The sequence below is a fragment of the Sardina pilchardus genome, chromosome 20 (assembly GCF_963854185.1).
Source record: "Sardina pilchardus chromosome 20, fSarPil1.1, whole genome shotgun sequence".
NCBI lineage: Eukaryota > Metazoa > Chordata > Actinopteri > Clupeiformes > Clupeidae > Sardina > Sardina pilchardus.
In genome coordinates, this window is record NC_085013.1 from 4,129,989 (window position 1) to 4,148,691 (window position 18,703).

Sequence of the window (18,703 nt, forward strand, 5' to 3'; positions counted from 1 at the left end):
GAAATGTAGGCTAACTTTGCTCTCTTTTTAGGTGTAATATACTCACAGAACAATGTGGATTGAATTTCACAGCAGTTCAACCTCTTCTCCAGTATCCATTACAGTCATTGCCAACCGAATGCCGATCATTAAAGGTAAAGCAAAGTAGGAAATAACCCCAGTACCCCAGAATCCCTGATCAATGTGATTGCTTAGGCTAGCTAGACCAATGATTTCCAAGTTAACACTAAATCTACGCCCATGAAAATGATAGGTTTGGAAACACTTCCCAATGGAGCGACCCAAGACTCTCTTCACAAAGTGAAACAATGTGAGCTAATCTGATGAAACTAGGCTAACTGTCAACTGCTTTAAACACGTGAACTGCTTTCTCTTTCAATTTCCACGGTAACTCAGCATGGAGATGTGGGGAATTATTACCGGTACTCTAACAAGTGTCAGGGTCAGTAATACTGTATTTCATGTAGGTTATTTAAACTTTGCGACCAATCCCACCAATCGCCTGTGTGTCAAACCACAGATCAACAGTGATCCGTTGCACCCCTCAATGCTTATCTGTAATGAGCTCAGCCTACCGCAGTTAAATGGACCTTGTGACTTGTGACTAAAACATAACTGATAGGGGAAGCGCTATATGTGCTTATGCCTATGCGTGTAAGTGTTTGAATATGTGTGTGTGTGTGTGTGTGTGTGTGTGTGTGTGTGTGTGTGTGTGTGTGTGTGTGTGTGTGTGTGTGTGTGTGTGTGTGTGCACGTCTTGTACTTTCATTTGTTCGAGTTTGTTAGGAGACACTTGGGGGTGACAGTTTGCCACCTCTGATCAGATAGGAAATGGCACAGGCAGGCTTGTTAGCTGCTGCACGTTGCTACTCGTCTTCAAAGAGACACGGGGTACGGGAGGAGAGGAGAGGTGACAGGGACTGCTCAGGAGGAGTGTGTGCTACAAGGTGCCAGAGTAGGCCCCGTTCAGTGCACGGCACAACATGTCCTGTCAAATCACACGTCTGTTTATTTTCTGACTTCCTCGCTTGCGTTGTTTCTTCCATTCGCTTGTTTCTCCTTCCTCCTCCCATTTTTTCTATCGTTTCCTGTTTTTTCCCTTTCTCTTCGTTCCATTTCCTTTTTCCTTCCTTCCTTCCTTCCTTCCATTCTGCCTTTCTTTCTTTTTTTCTCCCTTCGCTCCCTCTTGCCCTTGCTCCTTTAACTCATGGTTAGAAACAAAACCAAGTGGCACTTAGTCTTTGACACACATCGATGATGAAGTGGTTTCTCGGCTGTTGTTGTCTCTCCAAAAGCAGGAGGTGGCTCACACATCTCTCTCCATCTCAAGGACATTCAATGGCCCGTTGTGCTGGGAAACCACTCCACTCGGTGACCCACCTACACCACCTCCATCTGTGCACGCACGCAACCTCTTCATGCCAGACATGTACAAGGACGTGCTGGTTGTTCTTTCTTTCTTTCGCTCTTTTTGTCACTCTCTCTATCTCTCTCTTTTTCTCTCTCTCATTCATCCCGCTCCCATAAACGGGATTTACTGCCCTCTTCACGTAAACAGTCAATCGAGAGCGATAACCCAGTGAAGAGGATTCTTCTTCACTCCGCTCTCATCCACCACAGCTGCGTACAGTGCGCACCAACAGCTGAGCTGGGTTTTGGCGACAACCAACCGCCTCCCCCACACCTCCTCCTCCTCCTCTCCTCCTCTCCTCCTCCTCCTCCTCCTCCTCCTCTGTCTTCTCAGCCACTGACACCAGCCCCCCCCCCCCCCCCCCGCCCCCACACACCAGCCCCCTGCACAGAACTCCCCTCTCCTCCTAACAGACCAGTAAATCTCCCAGCTGTGGCTTTGGCCCGGGCCCAGGTGGTGTCTGATGTGTTTAAGGTTTTTTGGCCATATGAAGTGAATTATCTGCTACAAACAACTGTGTGGGCCAGCCTGAAAATGCCCCAGACAGGCGACTTAGCCGTAGAGACAGAATCATAACACGCACATAGGCACACCAACACACACACACACACACACACACACACACACATACACACACACATATACACACACACACACACACACACACACACACACACACACACACACACAGTCACACACACAGTCACACACACAAATACACTCGTACACACGCACAGACACGTACAGATAAATGTGCTGCACACCCTGACATAGATGTATACACACCCTGACAGAGACACAGACACACATAAACACATATGAACGCAGACACAAACAGATTGGCACACATGCACACGCCCTGAAACACACACACACAAATACACACACACACACACACACACACAGACACTGCAGTGGTGAGCGTGACGCTGAGGTATTAGGAGCTACGGAGTAGAAACAGCTTTCTCAAGTGAGGCGAGAGATTTTTCACAGTTTGCCTTCTCTGGAGGATTCTCTTCTCGATAAAAGGCAGCAGTGGGGGAGTGGGGGGACTGGATGGGGAGGGGGAGGGGGGGGGTGTAGACCCAGTGATTCCACTACTCAGGCAGTCGGGCTGTATCACAGTAGCACAGCTCGGCTCAGCGCAACGCAACGCGGCGTAGTGCAGCTAAGCACAGCCCCGACACGCCGCGGAACAATGATTAAAACAAACACGCCGCTCCGCGCTGTCCCACTCGGCCAAGCCCGACACACACCAGCCACGTCTAGAAGCTCGTCAGCAAGCACAGCGTGACAGAGCCAGGAACAGAGGGGGGGTGCCACCCCCCCCCCCCCCCAACACACACACACACACACACACACACACACACACACACACACACCATCTCCCAATTCCACCAGGGGAAAACGATCTCTTCCACTTCATACTGATCACTCAATCAATCACTAATTCACAAAATAGCAGTGTTCGCAAAAAAATCACACTGAGAGCCGAGTCTGCACTGACACCTGAAGGCAAATAACACATGGGACTTTGACAGACTGTCGGTCTTGTTCTCTCCCTGAAACCCAAGGAGGACTAGTACTGGAGTAAATCATTTGCCTCACAGGGGATTTTGAGTGTGTAAGTGAGACACCATGTATAACAGTGCCTTCGTTACATATTTAACACTTTTACTGAGGAAATCTGTGCGCCTAAGGTGCTGGACAAATACCTTTAAAAATCTATAACTTGCCCATTTAACGGACTAATACTGTATATCAAGGGACGTGCTGGCAAATTAAAGAGCGACGACAGAGCATTTGTCATAAGGAAATGGGCGTAAAATGGCTGTAGCACAGCGGCCCCCATTGTAGTTTGAGAAGGTTATGGACCATTAGTCTAAATGCCAATTTGCTGAGCACAAGCTGCCGTCTGTGCGGCTGGTGATCACAGATGATTTGCTCAGCACAAGATGTCCCGCCGTATAAACGCAACGTGTTTCGTTCGATGAATCAGCCGCAAGGGTCATCATCTATATGCAACCGGAGAGTCTGTTCTGGCGCTTGGGTTCGTCGCTGCCGTGGTGATGATGTCATGGGCCTCTCCGCCTAGGGAGTTAACAGTCACTCCCACTTTCCATTTCTCTCTCTCTCTCTCTCTCTCTTGCCATTTTACGGTCTTAATTTGGAAAAAAGCCACCAAGATCGGCCCGATCCATGTGGCTATCCTCAAAGCCATAACAAGCACTTCTGTCCCTTGCACAAACAAATATTTGATGCCTCCTAACAATGTTTAGCATACGCAGGACATTAGGCAAACAGCCGTGCTTTTGGAGGTTATCAGGGAATGACCATGAAAGCCATCGCTACTTCATGGCCCCAATCTGACAATGATCTAGTAGTGTAAGGTAAAATTGGATTTCACGGTCCGGCAAGCAGCGCAGCTCCGCCGAGATCCCTCATTAGACAGCTCTCGGAGAAAAGTAAACACAAGCCCGGATTCAAACATTAACTCAGCATGTTTCCAAACATTGCCTACCATACACAAGAGCGTGTATGCCCCTCCCTACCCCCACCACCGCCCCCCGACTCCTGATTTAATCAACTACATCCATCCGAAGAGGAACGGGAGGCAAGTTTACACTCTTGTGTTTGCATTCTTTTGCAAAAGCCCCCGCAGCCTAGTGAGTAGGTCAAAGCTACTGGGGGTTAGGGTGGAGTGGGAGGGGGGGGGGGGGGGTATTTGTGCAGTGGTATGACGGCAACTCTAATTACTCTTCACATTAAGGACTGAATCAAATGTCCTGACGAGTTCAACTTTCAAGGCTTCCATGAAGCTAATCCAATAATTATAGCCCATTAACACTTAAATTAATTCGGTGATGAGATGAGTGCTGGACTTGCCTATATAGTGACACACTCTTCAGGCAGTGTTAGGATTCCACACGCACACACACACACACACACACACACACACACACACACACACACACACACACACACACACACACACACACACACACACACACACACACACACACACACACACACACACACACAGAAAATGCTTTTCTCTGGTCAGCTGGCCCTCCGGCAGTCTGTCAGTGCAAGAAAGCACAATTGTACTGAAAAACACAAAGACTGCTTGTATCTTTTATACAGTGTTTTGCACAACATTACAGAGGATCCTTGGACATGGTCATGCTGTGGACGGGAGACTGGAGTGACCTCAGGAGCGGCCCTACGACAGGCCGACTTTTCTACAGCAGTGAAAACGAATCAACACTTCTTGGCAGAGGGCAAAGTGCAAAGATCGTTCGGCGTCACCTCGGAACCTACACCCGCCACAGCACTGGGTGGTCCTCTTTTCCACAAATAACACACGCTCAAAGGGAACACATGTGTACACGCATGCATAGCAAACACACACACACACACACACACACACACACACACACACACACACACACACAGGCGTGTGTAGTTACTTACTTACCGAGCTAAGTTACGATGCCAAAGCAACAGTGTCAAACTCAAAGAGAGGACCATCAATTACTTTAAATCTGCCCAATGAACTCAAAAGCTTCTCCAAAACATAGGTCTTACTTGGCCTTTGGAATGACACAGCTGACTAACTGGCCAAAAAAATGTAATGCGCTTCACAAAAGTCTCCGTGGTGTATTATTACACATCATTTTCATTCATGGACTCAGAGGAGAGTTTTCTTGCCAAATTGGAACTGCTTTAGTTCAACAGAGAAAAAGAGAGTGGAGGGGGGGCGGGGGAGACACTCAATATACAGGAGGTAATTTTCTAATGTACTTGCTGCATTAATGGAACCGAAATGGAATTGACACCCGACCTCTCTGGTTAACTGCCACCTTTTAAATAACCAACAGGACACCACCTCTGCCGCTCCTGGCTCCTCGAGCGGAGCGTTAGATGAACGGGGAGAGGCGGAGAGCAGAGCAGCAGGATGTGCCAGCGGGGCACTTTTTTTTTTGCCGGGGTGAATAGGATTATGCACGGGCTTCATGTATGGTTTAGGGCTTTTATTCATAATGGATTACAAATGAGCAGCAAAATTTATTTGAGTCCACTGTAGAAGGACGCGGCCGGCGCGCGCACGCGCGGGGTCTGAATCTGATGAGAGCCCACGCATCTGGAAATGGCCTGGGCGCTATTATGTTTGTCAGGAATTATTTATTATCCATTAAAAGACAGACCGCCTCAGTAATGACGACCTTCGGTCCCAGTGCTGCATGTGCTGAAGGAAGGGGGGGGGGGGGCATTGTTATCGTAAAGATTGATTAGGTGCCACTGTCTGACTACTCTGTTGTTTCATACTGCTGTTTGCACCTTCAGGTCTTGATCATTAGTGTCATGCTCAGGGTTTGGGCTCTTATAAGTGATCAAGAAAGAGATTACCACAGAAGAGAACAACATAGACAAACGCGTACTGTGTATCTCTCAATCTCTCCATCGTTCTCCATCTTTCTCCCTCAAAAAAGAAACTTACAAACACAATCACTCACACACAGCCATTGTACTGCCAGTCATATTGTTTATCCTTCTCTCAATCTTTCTTCTCTCTCCCTCTCTCACACACACATACATTGACACACACTAACACCAACTGCCTTTATGTGGGAATGTGGGTTGTGTGCACCCATTCTAGATCTGTCTCTTTCTCAGTAGTCTCTTTCTCTGATTCTCTGCCTCTCTCTCTTTCTCTCTCTCTCTCTCTCTCACTCTCTGTGTGTGTGTGTGTGTGTGTGTGTGTGTGTGAGAGAGAGAGAGAGAGAGAGAGAGAGAGAGAGAGAGAGACAGAGAGACACAGAGAGAGAGAGATGTCAATCAAATGTATTGGTTTATTAAAGTAAAGATAGCCTACTAAAGTTGAAATAAAACTGGACACACTTTCTGAACCCAGTATCCATAAAGAATTATACACATATTCAAAAAGGGTTACAAAACATTCACAAAATTATACAATGATTGAAGTCTGTAACTATTTAATTACTGACTGCACTAAAGTGTTAAGGCATGCAACTTGACGTATGCATTAAGCTATACAGCTCATTGAACCCCTGTAATGTCATCATTGATGTGATCATTGCCACTTTCAAGAGGTGAAAAAAGCTACTGCATTACAAGATTTTAAGTTTATGACATAGTAATGACAGCCTATGATGCGGTTAGACCCCCATTAAGAGGAATTATGAGGCTACGTTATAACCCGTCTATAATACTTTAGCCTGCGGCGTTTAAGTCGGCTAAAGTCTTGCCATAAAATAAGTGTTGTTCACAAAATGCCTTTTGCTTGTTGGTGTTTCAGAACAGGAGTTGAAAATGTAGGTTTAACCCCCTCAATACCGATATTTGATAAGCTAGCTGCTTTTAAACCACTAAACAAAGCAGAACCAGAACCGATACAAAAGCGCCCACATGTAAGACAGAAAGAGCAGGGTGTGTGTTTGTTTGTGTGCAGTGGGGGAGAAGGCAGCTGATGTTCGATTCAACCTGATCGCTCACTAGGATGAGCGATATTCTTCGAAAATCAGCGTGTAAAGTTCTCTCTGCACACACATGCATTTAATAAACTTCTCACTCCTAAGAAGATGCCTCGATAGCCTACAACACATCTAGGCTACTACCTTGCAGGCGCAACCAGCGAGTCGGATATGAATGGTCTTTAGAACTGCAACCGTAACTTAATATCCCTTTTTGAGAGGCATTAAAGTTTCCATTCAAGTATCCAAAAGCTTCATACAAGACATTGTAACGATATAATTTGGTTATCGAGACATACCTCAATGCCAAGCTCCGTGTGCCATGGGTGTAGATGTTTTTTATGGATATGAAAACAGGCTGGAGTGAGTTGCGTCGTGTCTGTATCCAGTTGAGCCTCTAGTCCAACTACGGATCGGCAACTAAATGAACAAGGTCTACACTGTCTTCATTCTACGTTGCGCTCGCTCAAAACTCAGAAAACAAAGACAGTTGTATTCAGAGGTATTAATTACTGAGAAACACTCTCGATTACTTTTATCGAACCATGTTTTTTTTACATAACAGCATCATCCTCCGCTCTCTCCGTGTTGACGCATCACATGGGCAATATGGAGTTCTTAAAGGGCCACGCACAAGTGCAAAAACGAAATAAAAAGTGTGACAGTTTACAGTACAAACGAGGCTACATTAACATAATAAGCCCATGGATTGTCCCATGATTGGCAGATGTTTACCCAGTCAATTTAGCATCATTTTGATGTAAAGGTTTTCGTAGTTTGAATAGACGTTGGTTGGTGGCAAACAAATGATGCACCTGCTGACAAATAAAAGGGCGCAGACAAAAGAAAAGGTCGACTGTGTCTTTGTGCTTCGGACTGCTGAGGTGAATTACTACTGTCAGCACTCTGGCAAGTGCTTTTGAGGTTGCCTTGCGAAAACCAGACCACTGGATGAAGCCACCTTTTGACACAGCTAATGATGAACTCATCAGCACTCATTACAATGAGTTCCCCTTGTGGATCCATGTGTGCATAGTCTGATATATGGAAATTGACCATGGCATGAAGGGAAACATTATAAGGAGGTATGTGAAGGTAAAATAGAAGGGGGGGGGGCATCAGAGAGCAAGGTGAAGGTGGACTTTGGAGAGGACAGGGGAACGACAGATGATCTTATTTCGCCAACTGAAGATGATGAAAATGGTAAAGGACTAAGGAGGAACAGTGGAATTTGTGAAATAAATGACAAAGCCATAAACTATGTAATTAAAGTGCCTTTAGAGTACTAGCAGTAGCAACTTAAAAAATAAAACTAAAGGAAAGCTGAACGGTGTAAAAGCACACATGTGAATTAGTTTCTGATCTCTCTCTCTCTCTCTCTCTCTCTCTCTCCCTCTCGGTGACAGTGACCATGGCAGCCGTATATACCACAGCCCACACTTTTATACTGAGGACTCAGGCAGTAGTGACGACGCCGGCACTTTCTGCCACCGCTGCAGGCTGCTGAGAGAGGCACAAAGGCACATAAGTCAAATGCCCTGTAATCTGAGAGTGGAGGACATCAGAGATAATACACACGGGTACAGTATGTGTGTGTGTGTGTGTGGGTGTGTGTGCTGTGTGTGTGTGTGTGTGTGTGTGTGTGTGTGTGTGTGTGTGTGTGTGTGTGTGTGTAAAAAGTGTGTTTGAGCATGTATGAGCATGATCTATGCATGCATGTTCTTATGTTTGTGTACTGTACATGTCTGTATGTGTGTGTGTGTGTGTGTGTGTGTGTGTGTACTGTACTTGTGTCTGTGTCTCAAGTATAATAGGTTAATGAGAAGCTATGGGGCAATGCATTGATTGTATTAGTGATGTCCTGTAACACATGTTCTCTTTACTGTAATAAGTTGAGATACTGTATCCTTAATTCTGTTTGTTCTTATGCTGAGGACAGAAAGTACCCCCTATAGGCTTTACATGGTTGTGAAACATATTGAGTTTGACATTCAGGAAGGAAGTGCTGAATTTCACTTACGAGCATGGGGCTTCAACCTGAGTGTCTAGAATGTGAATGGGAAGCATTCATTCAAAATGAATCGATCCTCGCATGTGTCATCAGGATGTCATTCATCCTCAGTGTGTGTTGAAAGGAAACACCTCCAAATAGAGTAGAAGCTTAGGTGTACATATTATGACCACTGCAGGGTGTTGCCACCTGAATATAGAAAAATAAACAATGTCACCATGCCTGCCGTGTCTCAAGGCCCTACTCCTGTAACTGCATCTTTATGTGGTATGTCTGGTTCATAAAATACATTGTGGAACATTCTGCATATCAGTACTGTCATTGAAATTAAATTGTACGTTTTGTTTATCTGAGACAGTGTGTGTGTGTGTGTGTGTGTGTGTGCGCGTGCGCGTGCGCGTGTCCGTGTCCGTGTCTGTGTGTGTGTGTGTGTGTGTGTGTGTGTGCGAGCCTGTGTGTTAACTTTGATCCAATGGCTCAAAATAAATCATGTTCATTTATGATACAAAACATTTCAGCAGAAGGTGTTAGTTGTGGTCACATGCTTTGGGTTATTATGTGGATGGCAGAGGCTCAGTGAGCTAGATGACAGACTCTGAGGAGCTGAGACTCAGAATCCTGATGAAAGCCTTTCTGCTCGTACAAGATGATTTTGCTATTCACCACCCTCCTCCCATTCAAACACAGATATTCCATTATAGGACTGAACCAATGTGATTAACACAGCTGCAAGCAGTCTCGCAGCAGCCACAACCAGTGCTGGTACAAGATGCACCGCATTGCGGTACATAATATGACTGCCACACAGCACTGCACATGCTGTCCGAAGAAAGTATGTCTTGCATCCCCAGCTTCTCTCCATGCGCTACTCCTTTAACTGACCACACTCATCCTCATATATCTCTACTAGGTCATAAACTTGTGTGCACCACAAGTCTGCAACAACAGATAAAATATTCTCTGGTGACACCCAAATGTCTGTATTTATTTTGCAAACAGCAATAGAAAATAAAATTCTTGAAGTAGCTCTGAACTGTGCACATATAGCCTACTATATTTTTCTTTACAGGTCCATAAATGCCTGACCAATCAAAACTGAAACTAGCCATGAACCTCACTGCTAGTGGCTCTCAGCGCCACAGCTCTCGCCTGTATAATCAGGACTAGAGTCCCCCTAGAAGAGGAAATAACACCCAGATAGTTAACACTTAGAGTTTCAGAGAAACCCAGCAGAGCTGTAACGCCCGAGTCTTAAAGTGGACATGAAACACTAAATTAAGCTTTCTTTGTTTGAAATATTGATTCTCACTCTTATCAATCCGAATGGGTTGAATGATGTCAGGGACACTGGTTTAGAAATAACGACTCCTACAAAGTTACATTTTTGCTACTGTGTAGCGCCATCTTGGGCTACAATAGAACGTTACGTCACTGGGTTGGTTGGCTTAAAATTCTACAATCGTAAACGCCTAATATCACAGGTGCTACGTGGACGCATCTTTGGTAAACACTATGAAAAGGCTAAATTGTAAACAGCAAAATGCTAAATTGTAACCAGTGGGGGGAAGGGGCACTTCAGCTTTATGTGGCCATCAGGTTTTGAATCAGACCATTCACTTCCACCATCTACCACACCGAAAAACTGTCCCCATCGTTGGCAAGTTGCTAAACCAAACAAAAAAGTTGTAATGCCAGGCTAGCGATCACTTCATCAGAGAACTACGTGGAGGAGAAAATATTTGATGAATCGGGATTGATAGTGGCACGACGGTAACCGGCTAGCACGACGGACTTACAGTAAACGTGAGGCTGCTCCATCAATCTTTAACTTCAGGTCATATCACTACACGAACTCTCAATGCTAGCAAAGTTGCTAAACGTCTGAAGAGTACAACGGCGTGCAAAACAACAATATGAGAGTAAAAATACAGTACAGATAACCAGAAAATTCAGCAACACACTACCAACATAATAGCCTAACCAAACCAAACATGCCTAAACTACACCCCCCAAATATTTGACTCAAAGATTATGCTGAAGGGGTGTTAACCCTGCAAGTGCACCTCTGCTAATTGTGCTAGTTATGATGAAATCTACTAAGGGTTTGAGTGATGGCAATTTTGTACCATTTACAGTTCACCAAGAAAAGTAGGCTATTTCAAATGTTGCTCACCTTTGCCAGCTTTCAATATAGGCTTTTAAAGCAATAAATGGTAGCCTACTTACTTACATGCACGGGCAAATCCATAATCCCATGATAACCATCTTCACAAAAAAGGGCCGCCACGAAATCAATAACATCTACGTCAAACAATGAATGACAGGCGCATGTCGGGCATGTAATGATAACAAAAAGGGACGCGTTTTAGAACATAGCAAGTTTGTTGGTGGCAATGACCATTTGCAGACCTTATAGTTATATTTGACAACTGGCAACTATATTTTGTTTCGTGAAACAAACCCGTGGCAGTTTTTGTGGCTGTGAGTGCGTGAGGAAATATAGAACCAATTAGCATTTCGCTGTCATTCCCAAGTCATTCCCATTAAGAATTTTTACCACTCTTGCACCTTTACCTGACCTAATACCTTTGATAATTTAAATAATCATTTGCCACTGATAAACTAGTAAAGTTTAATACACAAAAATGAAACATGATTACAATTTCTCTAATGTATATTACTCCATAATGCACACACTGCATACACAGAAGTATACATCATTCATTGTACAATTCTTATAGGCAGCGGGTCAAACAGGGTCAGAGTTCATCCCCACCACGAAACTAACCTTTTTATGCATGCTCTTGCTATGCTGAAAGTGACTTTGGATGTTAATAGTGAACATTTTGAGATGCACTGCCTGTTTCAGCCATGGCCATTGAAGATGTGTACGTATGTGTGTGTGTGTGTGTGTGTGTGTGTGTGTGTGTGTGTGTGTGTGTGGCCTCTGACCCTATTTAGCCCGCAGCCTATTCGTTTTCAGTCACATACATGTTACCAAAATATTTCAATGGACAAATGCAAAGAGCGCATTCCTTTGTACTACATGCATTTTTATTATTTCCATAGGTCAGAGAGACACACATGCATCCAATGCATCAGTTAGACAGCAACCATATTGCAGACTGTGACATTGTTGAGGAACAGCAGCAAACAATAAAAACCATCAGTGTAGGCACCCAGACAGATCAGGAAGTGCAGCGATACAGCAGCAAAGCCACAATGACTGATGACATTGAATTGTCATCAAGTTCTTACCCATGACCATCCTTACAGCAAAGACTACGTTTTAGGAAGGTCATTGTGTCTGGTACAGTCCACAGGTCCAAGTCTGTGTCGATCCGAGCAGCACTGCGACAGTAGGCCTTTACCTTTGAGCCAGAACTCACACTTGCACAGCATAAAGGTGTTCTGAAACCTGACAAGGCTCATTCAGTAGAGAAGCATCTGAGTAGATTAGCGCCAGGAACTTTCAAGTGAACCCTCTGAAAAATAGAATCATTAAATCAGCATAGTACAAGTAATATTAACATAACATTTGCATGATTTCAATACATTCCTACTTTCTAATATGAGAACAATTAAATTAACTGATTCAAACACACTGAAAAGTCTTTGACATTTGTTCAGAATTGAAACTTGTATTCAAAAGCCATAATAATGTAATGATAGAAATCTAGTCCTGAGTGTGATCATCACACAAGCTGGTATGGCCCGTTTCCTATGTCCTCTAGCTGGCTCAGAGTAGGCAGTTAACCTGAACAGACTAAAAAGGCACATGGACCATCTTACATTTTATGTTAGATCACCACGTAAAACAATATTTCCTTGATCAAATGTTAAAACACGTTTCTTTTTCGCCCTCAGTACGAACAAAATCACCATCATCATCTGCCTGCAACGTTAGCAAGCTGGAGATAGCTAGCTCAGGCAGAGTTGCTAACGATAGCCCACAAGCTAACGGTAGCCAAATCAAGCGACAGATAATGCACATGTAGCGAGTAATCAATCAATATGTAACAGCAAACTTTTCAAACATGTCTACGTTTTAAACACTCGTCATATATTGTACAGTGAGAAACTAAACATTACCGTTAGCTCGTGCTAAAAAGAGTTAGCTACAGCGACCAATTACCTGCTGTTGATGGTGGGCTGGTCCAAGGTTTTGGCACGAACTTCACGTAGGGAGAGCAGACACTTCCAAGACGTCTTGTTCACAGCACAGTATCTGGTAACTCCATGACTGAGTGATGCACTGAAGTTTCCCAAGCAAATTACTTGAATATTAGCCTTCTGGCAACAGACTCCCTGGGGTCGGCACTGCTGTGCAGTGTCCAGTCCACAACGCATCCCCAGGCGGTGTTGCCCACCCTCTACACACCTGTGAGAATCGACGGGGGCTCGTCTAAATCACCCACTGTAACAATTCACGTTTGTCTTTCTGTCCTCACTGGTTCAAACGTGTAGCCACAGGGTCCCTGGCAACCTTTAAAGACCTATCCTCCTCGTCTTCTGCCACAATTAACGTTACGTATGTCAGTCCCAGATGCATCTTGCTATGAACTATCAGTGTGGAATGTTCACCAACCAACCCAGTGATGTCATAGCTAGCCTAAAAGCAAGATGGCGGCGAGCCAAAATAAAAGCCTTGATATTGCTGTACTGACATGTCGTTTTAAATGATGGGAAATGACTTTACGTTTATTTTTTTCTGGCCAAATCAATTCTATTTAGCTTAACTTTGATTCAAACCCATACAAATGAAACTGTTTCACGTCCACTTTAAAGAATGAGCCATTACACTCTCAGACTATGCCCGTTCTGTCTATTCTGTTTAGAATGACAGGGTGACTACTTCACAGAATCCCCCTTTGCCCTGCTAAGGACACTCTAAGGAACAATAGTATATACTCACCCTGAACTGAAGAGTGCTCTGTGAACTGAGTAATGAGGATCTTACCACAAACCACAGACTTTCGGACTCTGCCAAACAGTAGTTCAGGCAGGGACTCAAGACGTTACAAAGATTACCTTTAACAGACAATCACAAAGCAGCACATCATCACACCCAGGATGACGTGACACACATACACATAAGCCATGGGTCAGAATCGATTAAAATCTCAGCTGAAAGACTTTCCCAAATCCAAAATGTGTAACTCAGTGATAATGATCCTATAAATACCTGTGAATAGCAGAACTCTTATTGGAGATTCTTGAAGAGAACCCCTGTTTGAACCCCTGTTTGTGCGCGCACACGTGTTTTCTTTCAGGGTCAAAATGCTCGACCAACAGGGCCCAATAGTCCTGATAGAGTAGTTAAAGGAACACCTCACCGTTTTTTCATATTAAACTATGTTATTCTCTTAATTAAGACAAGTTGATACATACCTCTCACGTTTCAATGCGTGCACTCACTGGCTCTGGCGCGGGCACAACTTTGATAGCATTTAGCTACTGTAGTCCAATGCATTCATTAGGATCCAAACAGAGATGAAGTTAGAAGCGACCAAACACCTCCATGTTTTCCCTATTAAAATACAGTTACACGAGTAGTCACACGACCAAGTATGGTGAGACAAAATAAAACGTGGTGCATTTGTAAGCAGGTAAGAGGGGTAACTATATTGTGTGGCGCAGTAATATCATCACTCTTGCATTTTCAGTTTCACTTTGGAATGAGGATATTACTGCGCAGAGTCTAAGTGCTCCCAATGTTATTCCGCTACACAATAGTTTTGGAAAATGTCACAGAATTCTGGTTGGTTTCCAGTTAAATGTTCTACATGTCAATGTGTTTTATGTTGAGTTTGGACCATGACATCTCAAGATATAGGCTATTGCTTATAGAGTAATTACAAGCCATGTCAGACATTTTGATTGGCATGTAACTTTCAAATAGAATGCCACATCAAACTTCTTTATTTTGGGTGAATATGATCCATTGAAAATGCTAGCCTGGCCCCGGCCACATATTTTAGATCCTCTTTCATGGAGATCTAGTCTGAAATGCATATCCGTGTCCCTCAGACAAGAAAAAAGGATAACCAGCAATGAGAGGGGAAGACGGACCGAAACTTATTGTGATAAACTAGGAACCCTGGAGGGTTCATTGCAAGAGATTTTTTAGTGAACATCCAGAAAACATGCGGCCATTTTACTAGATTGTGTGCTCATTTTACTAAAATGAATGCAGGTTTTACTAAATTGTGCTGTCTATTTAGTCAATTGTGCACACATTTGACTAAATCATGCACACAATTCACTAAATTGGGAGCACAATTTAGTAAAAAAAAAAGCTCACAATTTACTAAAGATGAGCACACATTCTCTTGATATACAAAAATATCTTCAAAAGGTAGACCCACATACTGTACATTGTTATCTAACTGCTGATGCTGTTTATTGTCAGTTTGCAACATTTAGGAGAAGTAGAAAGTAAAATTAGGAATCTCAATGTGATTGGTAAGGCTGGACCAATTATTACAAAGTGCCCGTTGTGATGCATCCCAATTGAGAGTCACCAGACTTTGTGTATGAATGTTGATTTTTGGAAATTGTGTGGGCAAAAGTAGATTATAGATTTGGGAGCTTCTGAGGAAAAACTAGTGCTACAAATTTTACAAATATCTCGAAGTTCCGTAATCTACCAAGTGTTGTAGATTTTACACACATCTACTGTAAAATATCACATTTCTAGATTCAAGATTTATTTAGTCTTAATGTGAAGACTTGTGCTCGTTACTTAAGGAAGAATTTCCGGCTATAGTACAGTCGGTATATGAAAAGCAAAACAAACAACAACAAAAAAAATCAAGTTGCTGCAGCCAATTGCTGCCTCCAGCTACAGTGCTACTCTGAAGCAAAAAAAAGTTCCCTTGTCATGAGGTCAGGTAGTGGCCTCATGACAGGCCTGACTCCGCCTGTCTACGCACTTCCGTTCAATTTAATTTCCCTTCAGTCCTGGGATACCTTGATCCACTTTCGTTTACTTCGGCAAGTGCCCTTCCACCCAATCAGTGAACAGAGGGCGTTCCCGAAAACGATTACATTTAAGATTCAAGCCTATATCGTTATCGCTGTGTCCCCCGTGGTTAAAATACTGTATGTCATTACCATGTATCTTGGTCACCTCTGTCAGTCAAAATAACTCCCATATTGATTTGTACCAGGGGTGTCACTAGACCTAGAACTGCACTGGGCACAAGCTCCGCTAGGAGGGAGGGCATGCTCCCCTGAAAGAAAATTGTGTATTTTAATGTTTTTAAACGCATCAATCTGTTGCACTTTGAAAAGAAATTCAGGTTAGACCTTTTTTTTTTTAGACTTTTTTTTTTTTTTTTTTATCTATGGATGGACATATTTGTGCTGTAGCCTAAAATGTTTTGCACTTCAGCATTTAAACCAGATATGATGATACTGGAGTTCAAAACTTCAAGTTTCACAGATCAGAAATAGTCAAAAATAGAGTACATTTCAGCACTCCATGAAATTATGCAGAAGTGGTCACCTGTGTTGTTCAGCTGGTCAATCCAAGATAAGCTTGCTCATTGTAGATAAACTTGCTCAATCTTGCTCATTGTAATGGCCATCTTGCTATAGCTTCCCTTTTCATCCTGGGCAACCCATATCAAGTATGATTTGTTTTCCCCTCACATTTTTTGCATTAGTGTCACTATGAAGCATGTCAGTATACATTCATATCGGTTTAGGTAAGATTGTCTGGAATCTGGTCATATAAAGACCGTGGTGGGATACTCTATAGCTAAACTATTTACAAAAAATGTATGCAAGCCACAGTATATGAATAGTTCAATTTCGGCCCAAAGTTGGAGACCATGTGGAAACGTGTTGCAATTTCAAAACCGGATTACTCAGGAACCCATTATTGTACACAAAGGCATCTTATAGGTGTGCAGTATAGTCTTTCCATGTGTGAAGTGAAGAGTTTGTGAGATATATCATCAAGTCTATAATATAATGGGTTTGCAGCCGTGTGCAGAATTCAGAATAAATTCCATGGAAGTTCAATTAGGAAGCAATTTGGGGCTAATATCACTGAAAAGCTTAGATTGCGCTCATTCTTGTAATAGTCTGTGAGTGCTATCCCTGTGGTGAGTAGACGACTCCCCAGAGCAATTTAGTTGAACCTGGACTTGAAATTTTACTGGGGCACAACAGTAGCCTACAGGGGCACATGCTGTGACCTGATTTGAATTAGTTTCCTTTGTGGACGGACTGTGTGTCATTAACATTAGCCTACCAATGTGGTTTCCAATTAGGAAATGTCATCAAATTTCATGGGCAATATTTTTTCGTTGTTAATACTGACCTTGCAGTTGACCGGATGGAAAGCTGTAGCCATATACCGCCCTGCATTTGTTGTCATGTTTAAACTGTGGAATTCTACATTAGGACTTCACCTTCGACTTTGACTTCACTCCTGCGTTGGCTAGAATTGCAACTGTAAACACAGTGACTTTATCTGCATGTGTGCACCTGCACAGATGCACAGATGCACTCAGGTAAACCCAGACTGATCTGCCGACGATTGGATTTCGCTCTGCAGCTCTGGAAACCTGCACATTTATCTCTCCTGCTTCCTTTCCACATTTGCTGGAACCAATTACAAACTGACTTATCCACCAGGTGCATTCGGATCGTTGGTCTGATTGGTTGAAGGGCTATCCAAGCGTACAGAGTCATTTGAACTATGCCCAATGATGATCATGCCTTTTGTGCAGTTAGACATACAGCACAGACTCTCCAGACTAATGTTCAATCTCAAAAGATTGAGTTTAGTCTGGTGATAGGCACACATGAGGCAGGCTGCAATTTGACGATATACACAAGAAAAATTAACCCAACATTTATTTGAACAGTGTCATTGCACTATGTTGGTTTGAATTAATCTATTAGCTTTTTTATCTGCATTCCGGCCCACTTTAACCCCACTAAACTACCTGATGAATACAGATGTATGAGTTTGTTTGTATGGACAACTAAAAAAAAATGTTGTGGGGACACAATGATGTCACCCTAGCCTATTTCAAACTAAGTTCTGCATTGCAGTTGGTACAAGACAGACATCACCACTGGGGAAGAAGGACTTGCTCCCTCCACTATTTTCTTCCCCATTCCCTGTGGGATTCCTCCCCTGAACATTAACATCAGCAAACAGCTTCTGCCTGTCTGATGTACTGTAGGAGGAAATAGAAGGGAAAAGGGGAAATCAGATAAAAAAGAGATGAAATATTTTCATTATGACTGCATAGAAAACACCATCTATCGGTCCCTGTGTTACCTCATGACAAACCTGTTAAAACCTGCCATCCCCTACAGGGAGTTACTGTGCTAAATAATTCTTTTTAAATATACTTTGACATAGATCGGATTGCTTCTTTTTAAATTGTATACTCAGAGCATGATTCAGAACATGAATTCATGAAAGTTCACAAGGGTACTATAGCATTTCCTGGCAAATCCCAGATTGGGATCTAAATTCAAAATTCCATTCCAAGGATTTCATTGCTATTTAGTGTAGCCACATAGCCCTTTAAAGCAGCACAATTAGGCTATTTTACCTTCAAATAATGCCTTCAAACTCATGCTGATGGATGGTACACTGTCTTACAATGTCTCACAACGTCGTGTGGGTGGGATCATGCTCATTGCATTATTAGACTGATATGATACCCTCTTAGCATTAAATGGGTATTCAGTATGTTCATCCTACATTACGTCACTTCAACTCACTGGTTGGCTGTTCACAATATCACAGTTTCA